We start from the raw sequence: 11416 nt of genomic DNA, 5'->3' as shown, positions 1-11416 counted from the left end.
AGGGCTATGAAAACAGGCATCAAAGAAATTTACAGGCTGGGGTTGGGAGGGTCATGTTGGTGGGGACAGAGCAAAGCATGCATGACTATTGTAGCACGACACAGTCAGTATTGGATAGTGACAGAAGATGCTTTGGAAGCACAGTGAGAGAGACTCGCCTGCCAACTGCAGGGATATAATCAAGGCTGCTTACCACCACTTCTGGGTTTCAATACCAGGGGAGTGGGACTTCAAAAAATAATAATTTTAAAAAATTACTCTAAGGATAAGCTTGGAATCTTGTAACGGTCACATTTTTTTTTCTTTGTTTTGATCACATCTAGAAACAATATATGATCTATGGAAATGATTTCATATGTTAATCTCACTCCTAAATTAATTCTTACAAATGTTTTCATTTATTTTTATTCCATTGTACAATGCACATTTCTGTAAAATATTTAAAATTTGGAGGTAATGAAAGGTAAATAAGTAAATCATGTACTTATATATCTTAGTAACTTTTCAATTACTTAAAACAAGTTTTTTTAATGATGATTAAAGCATAGGTAGTAACTCTTTTATAGTGACCCTATGATCCTTGCTTAAATGAATAAAGTAGTATGTACTGGTTCACGAAAGTACAAATATCAACAGGACAGAACAAATATCCAAGAAACCAACACTAGTATACGTAATGATTTAGTGTAAGATAAATGTAATATCACAGCTTAACAGGGAAAAGAATGACTCTTCAATAAATAGTGCAGGGATAATTAGATCACTGTTTAGTGGGAAAAAATAATCTCAAGCAAATAAAACTTCTGATGGCTTAAAGAGTGAAATGTTTAAAATTCGCCTCAAATAAATGGGAAGAAATGTAATTAATATTTATCAGATCCTTAGATGTGGAGTGACTTTTAAGGAATTACCGAGTATAATAATCAAAATAGAACAAAGTATGTATATTTTTTATTTTATATGTTTTCTATATTTATTTTTATTTTTATTCCTATTGGTTCTTAGGGCTAGCCCAGTCACTGGGCTCCTTATCATTAAATAAGTAATGGCAATATGCATGAACTTAAATAAGCAGACACAGTTAGATTTAGTAATTTTGCTTCTCAAAATTTACCTAAAGGAAATAATCAGAGATTTGTCTAAAGATTGATAAAGATTCTCACTAAAGTTTAATTATGTAGAGAGGACATTTACAAATGTTTGACTTTTTTAGTATCCCAAGACTTTTTTTATATTTTACACAAAAATACATGCAAATATCCCCTAACATTTGAATATATTCTATTTTTTATATTGGATGATAAAGTTGCAGGTAGTGATGGATACCAGCACATATGCATATGCATTTATTTTAAAAAGAATACAATCAGTTCACACTCTTCTATAATTTATTTTTAATTTAAGTATATATTTATACTCATCCATCAATTTTTTATTGCATATCTACTAAGGGGAAGGAATACAGTGGTAAGTAAAAACAGTTGAACTCTACTATTGTGGGGTTTATGATGTAACAAAGAAGGAAGACATTACAGAAATAAGTCAACTAATATTACTGTAGACTCTCAAATGAAGATAAGTGCTAAGGTTTGGATATTTGTTCCCCCAAACCTCACGTGGAAATTTGATCCCCAGGGTTGGGTATGGGGTCAAATGGGATGTGTTTGGGTCATGGGGTGGATCCCTCATGAATGGCTCGGTGCTATCGTCAAGGTAGTGAGTGAGTTCTCACTCTATTAGTTCCCATGATAGCCAACTGTTAAGAAAAGCCAAGCGCCTTCTCTCTCCCTTGCTTCCTCTCTTACCACGTGATCTCTGCAGATGGCAGCTTTACTTTGCCTTCAACCATAAGTGGAAGCAGCCTGAAGCTCTCACCAGAGCAGATGCTGGCACTATGCTTCTTGTACAGCCTGCAGAACCATAGGCCAAATGAACCTCTTTTCTTTATAAATTATCCAGCCTCAGGTGTTCCTTTATAGCAACACAAATGGACTAAGACAATCATCCCAAGAGATAAAAAGGTTGTCTTATGAGGTCATATGACAAATGAAACTGATCCCATATGTGGGGGGTTAGGAAGGCTTCCCTAAATAAATTAAATCTGAAATATGATTAGAACTTAAGTGAAAGTAGAGAGATGGAAAAGAACGTTCAAAAGACAGGAAATGGCCATTGCAAATGCTCTGTGTTAGGAAAGAGAAGGCACATTCGGAAACTGGAAATGACTGGTATGACTTGGTCATAAAAAATGAGGAGAGAGAGTAAGAGAGGAAGCTTGAGGAAGACGTAGCATCTAGGCATGAAGAGCCTTGGTCATTACGCTGAGGATTTTGATGTTTATTCTTTACCCCAAGCCCAGTGGATGTGTTAAAATCCAATTGAAACTTTGAATGGAATCCTCAGGAGAAGATGGCAATTAAGCACAGAAGCATTACTTAGACAAGAGGTGATGGTACCTCGGGCTAAAATGGTGATTGCATCAAGCTTATAAATGAAACAGATTTTTTGGAGGTGATACCAACAATGCTTTCAGTATGGATATGGGGATGATGTAAGGGAAAGGAACATTGCCTAAATTTTATTCCTGTGCAACTGAATGAATAGAAGGTGGTACCATTCATCACAGTAAGAACAATGGAAAAGTACCAGTCTAAGGGAAGATCATGGATTCAGTCCTGATCATGTTCAAGTGAGAAACTTTTATTTCAAGTAGTTAAATGTATAAGTCTGGGATAAATATCATATTTACATAATAATAGTAACTGAAGCTTTGAACTTGGTTGAGATTAAGAATAAAGTATGAAATGAGAAAAGGAGAGACTCTAAGAGAAGAATGTCAACATGTAATTTCTGGGTAGAAGGAGAAGAGCCTGCAAAAGATACAGAACAAAATGGCCATTGAGGGAGGTGAAAACCTAGAGAGTTTTAAAATGTATCCATTCATATAGCATTATTGAGTTTATTACTGACTATAGCAAGGGCTATTTCAGTGAGACAATTGGGCCAAAGTCATATGGAGTGAACTGGAAAAAAGACCAGGAAATAAAGAAATAAAAATTGTGAATATGGACAATTCTTTGAAGAGGTTTAGCTATTGCGCTAATAAACTTTTGCAGTGATAATAAACATCTTCAGGACCTTGTAGTTTAGAGCAACAAACATTTGTTTCAGTGGACCAGCTATAGTTTTGCTGGATTTGACTGGGCTCCACTCAACTATGCATGTATTTCCATTCTGGGATCCAGGCTGAAGGAGAAGCTACTGGGATATTCTGTGCTCATAGTGGAGGATAGAAATATGAGACAAACCAAGTCATGGCATTTAAAGCTTCTGCTAATACATGAAAATGTGGCCTTGGCCAAAGCAAATGGCCAAGCCCAAAGTCCAGGTCACAGCAAAATTTAATTAATTCCATAGCATTGCACATTTCAGTATTTCCAATTTTTTCATTTCTAAATATCTTCAGTAAAGATGTATGTCTAAGGAAGATGATTGTAGCATTGATTGTAAAAATAACAAAACTTCAAACTACCTATTAATAAATGCTCATCTACAACAGAGAGAAACATATTCCTCCTTCAGTAGGAACAAAAAAAAAGGACCATAACATGATGGTAAGGAATATGTAATTCTATTACATAGTAGGTAAGAAAAATATTCCAATCTATCATAGCTATGAAAGGGAGACGAAAAATAAGGAGATAATCTGTAGGGAGATGAGGGGTCTAGGAAGTTTCTTTTTCCCTTCATTTTTTAATATAGGAAAGATTTTGACATATTTAATATCATTAGGAAGAATTAAGTAGAAAGGAAGCAAACCACTTGCTGGAAAAAAAGAAGAATCACTGATAGCATAACTTTCTTGAACCTGTAGAAAGTTATAGTTGTTAAAGCACAGGTCTGGCCTAAGATATCCAAGGGATATAAGTCTGTGTGTTAGGAGCGGTTAACACATAGATATACGTGTGTGTGTGTGTGTGTGTGTGTGTGTGTGTGTGAAGGGTTGTGTGTGTTGTACACCTCTTCCTAGAAAAATACATGTTGATTTATTTCATTTATTAAACAAGTGCATATATATTAATTTAGCTTAATTTTAACCATTCTGTGGTAGGTAAGCATTTAGGTGGTTTAAACTTTTGTTACTTTTACAATCAATGCTAGAATGAACTTCCTTATTATACATATCTTTACTGAAGATACTTATAAATGAAAAAATTGTAAAAATTTAAATGTATAACACTATGGAGTTATTTAATTAAATTTTGGTGTTCCACTTAATAAAATGCTATGTGATATGGATGGCTCTGTCCCCACTCAAATCTCATCTTGAATTGTAGCTCCCACAATTCCCACATGTCACGGGAGGAACCCAGTGGGGGGTGATTAAATTATGGGGTTGGGTCTTTCTTGTGCTGTTCTCATGACAGTGAAGGAGTCTCACAAGATCTGATGGTAAAATGGGAGTTTCCCTGCACAAGCTCCCTCCTTGCCTGCTGCCATCCATGTAAGACATGAGTTGCTCCTCCTCTTTGCCTGTCGCCATGATTGTGAGGCTTCCCCAGCCACATGGAACTGTAAATCTATTACACAATTTTTCTGGTATAAATTACTCAGTCTTGGGTATGTCTTTATCAGCAGTATGAAAATGGACTAATACACTAAGTATCCATTTAAAGTCATTTTGTACAAGACTATTGAATGACATATACCACAGGTCATCAAGCAACTTAAACAATGTGATAATATCCATAATATATATACAGTTGACCCTTGAACAACACAGATTTGAACTATATGATCCACTTATATGCAACTTATATGTGGTTTTTCTTTCACCTTCACCACCCCGAGACAGCAAGACCAATCCCTCCTCTTCCTCCTTTTTCTCAGCTTACTCAACATGAAGATGATAAGGATGAAGATGTTCATGACAATCCACTTCCATTTAATGAATGGAGAATACAGGTTCTCTTTTTAACGACTTTCTTAATAATATTTTCTTCTCTCTAGCTTGTTTTATTGTAAGAATACAGTATACAACATATATAACCTAGAAAATATGTGTTAATCTGCTTATGTTATCAATAAGGCTTCTGGTCAACAGTAGGATATTAGTAGTTATGTTTTGGGGGAATAAAGGCTTACACACAGATTTTTCAACTATGGAGGGGGTTGATGTCCTAAACCCTGCATTGTTCAAGAATCGACTATATATACATATATATATACACACACACACACACACACACACATATGTATACACAGAGTACACAGAGAGAGAGAAATTAGATAGCATACAAATATGTGTAATACATGTAGTTGATTCTGGATAGGTTGATTTTTGCTTTTCTAGGCTTTTCTGGATATCCACTCTTTTTCAATGGCCTTATAATACTTTTGTAATTGGGGGAAAAGTGAATGTTAAAAATGTGTTGCTCTTCACCAGATCACAGTAGTGCAGAGCAAAGCAGCACAGCAGAGAGGTTGAGAGAACCAGCCCTGAAAGCGCCCCAGTGCAACCTTGACACTGACCCTTATTGCAGGTATGCCCTCAGGCCAAGCACTCCTTCTCTGCCTCAAGGTCCTCATCTCTAGAATAGAAACAATAATTATTCCACTGGGTTTAGTCAATATGAAAGGGAAATAACAGGTTAAAAATACTAAGCCCAGTAAACTGGCTATAGTTAGTGCTTTAAAAATGTGAAATTTTGACCAGGCATGGTGGCTCATATCTGTAATCCCAGCACTTTGGGAGGCCAAGGTGGGTGGATCACGAGGTGAAGAGATCGAGACCATCCTGGCCAACATGGTGAAACCCCGTCTCTACTAAAAATACAAAAATTAGCTGGGAGTGGTACCATGCGCCTGTAGTCCCAGCTACTTGGGAGGCTGGGACAGGAGAATAGCTTGAACCTGGGAGGCAGAACTTGCAGTGAGCCAAGATTGCGCCACTGCACTCCAGCCTGGTGACAGAGTGAGACTCTGTCTAAACAAAATAAAAAAATAAAAATCCGAAATTTTTTTTTAAAAAAAGATACTATCTTTCATCTTTCAGTTTGGAAAGTTCTTCGGAAATTATCATTGTTGGCAAGAATGAGGTGAAACAGGTGCTTTAATATACTATGGTGGAAGTGCAGATTGGCACTGTCTTTCTGGAAAGTAACTGTGCAATATATTAATTCTCTTGTTCCTATAATCTCAATTTTTAGGATTTTTACCTAAGGAAACCGTCCGTGATAAGTAAGAGATTCATGATATTAGGATTTGAATGAAGCCTTATGTATAATGAGGAAAAAATGGAAATATCCTCAATATTCAATGATAAAGGAATAATTAAATAAATTTCAAAGATAATGTAATAAAAAAGGAAAAAACTCATAAAATTATTTCAAAGTGACTTTTAAAAACTAATAATTAAAAAAACTTTAAAATGCTGAAAAGTATGATTCCAGGAGTATGTATGTCAATAAATATAATAAAATAACAGGTAGTAGGAGTGTAACTAATTTTATTAAGTAATTTGCAAACCAGTTTTTTTCACACTTGCTTACAATAAGTATTAGTTAGTTTTACAGTCAACCCCGAATTTTTTAAAATGTAGAGACGTTTTTAAAATAAAGAAAATGTATTTCCTTTGTATACTTTATTGATCTTTGGAAAGGAAAGGAAAAAGGAAAAAATCCTTTCTAGAGAGCATATTTCAACTTCCTGTTGCCAAAGCAATCTCAGAAAAGTTGGTCTCACAGACTTCCATGTCATTCAGCAAAGCAGCCATTGAAGGAGTTTTGTATGGCCTGAAAATAGCCAGGGTCTCCTGAAGCTTGGAGGGGAGTGGGTAAAGCAGTAACAACCTTTACTTTCTAGAGGTGCACCCACTTCTATAGTCTTCTTGCCGAATTTACAGCCAGGCCAACCTCACAGAATGAGAGAAGGTCAAAGGTTATTTCTAAACTTGATTTAACAGACCAGATACTGAGGAGCTGGATAAATGTGGGCCTGGTTAACAGGTGCTGCATAGAGGAGCAGGAAAAGCCTGTGCTTGGTCATCTTATAAGCCTGGCTTACCCTTCAGGTTTCCCTTTCTCCGTGTTTCCTTCCAGTTGAGTAACCATAGAAAAATTACTTAATCTCCTTGAGCCTTAGTTCCCGCAGCTATAAAACAGAGGTTATAATCTCCACCTCATAGTGCTGTGAACAGGGGTTCTATCCAGGCAGTGCACAGTGCTAACAGCTGTATTGATCATTAAAATATTAAAATACTTTACTACAAGTTGGTGAATAACCACTTCTGGAGCCCACCCAATATTTCCCATGACCATCTATCCATGCCTCTCCATTACCCTCCAACCAGAGACACAAATGGGGCCTTCAGGTCTCTACTCCAGCACTATTGCCGGTGCCATTTGGATAACCTGTGAAGAAGCCATATTAGTTGTTAAATGTTTTGGATATTATCCCTGGTTGTGGGAATAAAAGATGGACGAGATGATTTCCATGGTTGAGATTGTAGACTGTAGAGATTTGGAACTTTTTTACAAGAAGTGTATACTTACAGGACACACGCACACACACACACACACACTCAGGTCAACAGGATATTTTTCTCCTATGAGACCAAGAGATCTCCGTTTGTAAGGGAAGAAAGACTTGAGGAGAGAGTTAAAGAGCAGTGAGTAGCATGACCTCCAGAGCAGTTCTCATAGCTTCTAGACACTGCCTAACCTGAGCTCAGAAGAGTGGGCAAGTACAACAATTCACTAAGCCTCATTTTGAAATCATCAGAATGGCCTCCCTTAGCCATGCTACTTGCAAATGAAAAAGAGAACTAGATTTTTTTTTTTTTACTTTAAAAACCAGATTTTCTTAAGAGAATGTACATGGCCTTGGATTTTAATAGATCATCTGAGAGTTCTTGACACTGATAGAGTTTAAGAGCACAGCTTTTGGCCTATCTTGCTTCAAGGCTAAACTGCTTACTGCCCAGAAAAAAGGCTCGAAGATAAAACACTTTAACTTATGATTCTGGTCTTTTCTTAAGGGCATTTGTTGCATTCCTTAGTAAAGACAGGTCTAGGACAACCTGCTCAGAGATATTTCATATAATTATCACTAATTCTGGGATCCCCCCTTCCAGTAATGGACAACCAACACTCTTACCCTTCTCCTCCAGAAGTTTTTGTTTCATTTAGCTTCTATGAGATAATATTGAGGAACCGGGATGACAAAACTCTAAAACAATTTTGTTAAGAAAAACATTGTCTAGATTTTCAAGAAAGATACACATCAGTGATACTAAAGTAAATGCAACTTACACAAGAATAACTTCTTTCTTGTCCTTGATTAGTGTTCTACAAAGAATAGCATGTAATATTAAACTTGGGCAGCTTCTGGGAGCACTGGTATTTGGTTGGAGTGAGAGCTGTACTAATCTGAGTGTATTTAAATTGGAAAGAATTCAGATTTTTTTTCCACGTGCTAGATTTCCTGTCAAAAATGTGACTCTCTTAAATGCAGTATGTTCTATTCATTTTCAGGCCTTCTAAAGTACTGGAGAAAAAGAGAACAAGCCAAAATCTTGTGCCCATGTCTTTTTTTTGGAATTGAGTTTGCACACCTATTATATCATTTTGGAAACCTGATGCCCAAAAGGCCTCAGCATCTCTAAAGACAATTTCATGAGCTACTTTGTTTTGTTTTGTTTTGTTTTTTCCATCAGGCATCAGAAAACGTTCTGAACCTCATAACCAGACTTTGGATGAGGGCAACATGCACTTTTCACAAGTGTTCTGTCTGTGACAAAGGACAAATTAAGTCTCCAAAAAGACTCATCTGCTAGCTTTTTCTGGTGACTTCTATTTCAAGGTCTTCTCTCTCTCCCTAATTAGCCTTCCCAAATGGACTGTTTAATGCATAACTAATCTTGAACTTGCTCTTTTCTCTGACTGAAGAGAAAATTGCACTTCATTTTGTTGAGCTATGGTGCTTATGTTGCACATTTATCAATGAGTGATATTTTAGAATTCTAGATGACAGCTGTTCAGAGTTTCCTCATTGGCAATATTAGATTGGGAATTACTAATGGTGAATATATAAACCCTCTTTAACATGCAGTCTAATCAAAATTGTTCCAAATATTTAGCTTCCTAAATTCAAATTATTTTCCAATGTATATTAGTCTAATGAAACGTTCTTTTTGGGGTCTAGAGAAACGTTGAAAGCATTTATAACATTTATCACATGGCCAAACGTGTAATTGATAACAATATAATTCAGTGTATTGATCTGACTGTCTTCTTAGCTCTGCATCTACATCATCTTAATTTATTTCCACTAGTTTCTTTTTGACAATAAATAAAATACTTCAAAAAATTTTGGTCCGAAATAAATGGCTATGCTTGTTTTGTGTTGTTTCATCAAAGGAATTTTTAAAAATGTTTGCTTTATTCTTCTGCTGCAAGTAAAGAAGTGGAACAAAGTAACTACATACAAACTGAAATACAACTGGCAAATAGAATTCACAACGTGCTTCCTTTCAATGACTGATACCACACTTATGTAGGCAACAAACAAAAGGGTCTCCTCTGTTTCTGCAACCAGGGAGAGTTCCCTTGAAGAAAGCAGGAATCTGCAGGGGCCTGGATGATGAGTTACCAAGGGGACCAAGGCCCCAGGAAGTTGGAAAAATTTCTCTAACATCTCTTTCTAAGAACTATAGTCCTTACCTTTTTTTTAAACAGGAATCTTGCATTGAATTGACAGCACAAACAGAAGTTAAAAATCCCTAAGTTTGAGGGTGGAGGGATATAAAGCAAGGAAATATTAAATTGGAAAGAGCTGCAAAATCGAAGAATGAGTGATGACATGAAATAGATGCTATGGGGGTGACTCCACAGAAAGTGGAGGCCCTTATCAGGTAGGAGGGGAGGAGAGAAGAGAAAGTCCCAAATATAAGGAAATTGCAGAGATAGGTGAGGGCTCAGAAGTTAAGTAGACACCATTTCCATCTAGTTGTACAGATCCGTCTCCATCTGAATGCAACAGGAAGGTAAAATGAGATTTGGTCTCAGTTTAGGCTGAGGTCCCAAAGCAATAGGTAGAAACAACTGCTTCCAGGTTCCAAAATGATATACAAGGCTATTTATGGAGAAAGTGTAATGGATGTAGTCTAAATCTGGTTTTGCAACCCTTAGCCTCTCTCAAAAAAAGAATAGAAAATGAAATTAAATGCTTGGAAAATTGCAATTAGAGAAAAAAATTATTTAGGAATAATTGGTATAGCGCTGAGTCTCAACTCTTCCTGCACTCTCCACTCCTGATTGGGAAAGGGATGAATGTTGCCTTTTTCTGATTTTAAATCTAGTGAGGAGATTTCAAAATCAACCACCAGGAGAACCTGTGATGTGACTTCTGATACCAGACTGGTATGTGACTAGTGCCTGAAAAATCTAAAGGTTAATTTTATGGCTAGGGCTGGACGCCTACCAGGTGCTCAAAGGAAAAATGAGCTATATCTTCGGAAGCTATGGCATTTAAAAACGGAGGTGTACCACAATATACCCAGGGGGCTCTGAGATAAAGGCAAAGTGATTAGCAGAAGCACATGCCCACATCGAGGGAGACTTCCAGCAATGGATGTCCCCAAAGAACCTATGAAAATGCTCCAGGACAAAATCAACTGCAAATGTCGATCATAGATTGATGTGAGTCAATAAGGCTTCCTCCGACCCTCTTGCCTCCCCTCCCTTCCTCTTACCTTGTCAGGGAGCTGGGGAGGAGGGCAGGGGAGAAGTGACAGAGTCATGAAGCCAATCACTTCCTGCTTGCTTTTCCACCTTGGGCCCTGACAGGCCAATGCTGGAGGAGGAAAGAAACTTTAACTTTGGAAAAAATTTGGAGTTTTGGCTGGACATCCAGGTTACTAAACCGAGATTACTCTGGAGATTAAAGTATCTAGAGGATATTTTATTTTCTAAGAGTAACCAGGAAAGTCAATGGCACCTGCCCCTCATTTCATCTGGGACAGAGAAGAACTTGCCCTCAGAGTGGTTGTGCTTGCAGCAGTTGTCAAAAAACATTGTTTTGATTGTCCCTTGTTTGTTCAATGCAATGCTGACGTAAAAATGAGCATAAACATATAAACGGGTAGGTGAACGCCGGCTGTAGAATAACTCTAGAAATGAGAAAGCATTTCACTGAAGAGAAGTGAAATTTGGAAAGCGTGAAAATCTTCTGGAGATACAAAGGCAAGAATCTGCATTGCATTTAGGAAAATAGCGGAGTACAACTAAAGGGACCTCTGGTAACTGCATCTGCTTCCAACTGGGTCTTATGAAAAATATTATCTCTGGGCCAGGCACAGTGGCTCACACCTGTAAACCCAACACTTTAGGAGGCCAAGGCAGGAGGACTGCTTGTA

Source organism: Nomascus leucogenys, chromosome 2 (genome assembly GCF_006542625.1).
Source record: "Nomascus leucogenys isolate Asia chromosome 2, Asia_NLE_v1, whole genome shotgun sequence".
NCBI classification, from domain to species: Eukaryota; Metazoa; Chordata; class Mammalia; order Primates; family Hylobatidae; genus Nomascus; species Nomascus leucogenys.
Note: the sequence above shows the minus strand (reverse complement) of the source record.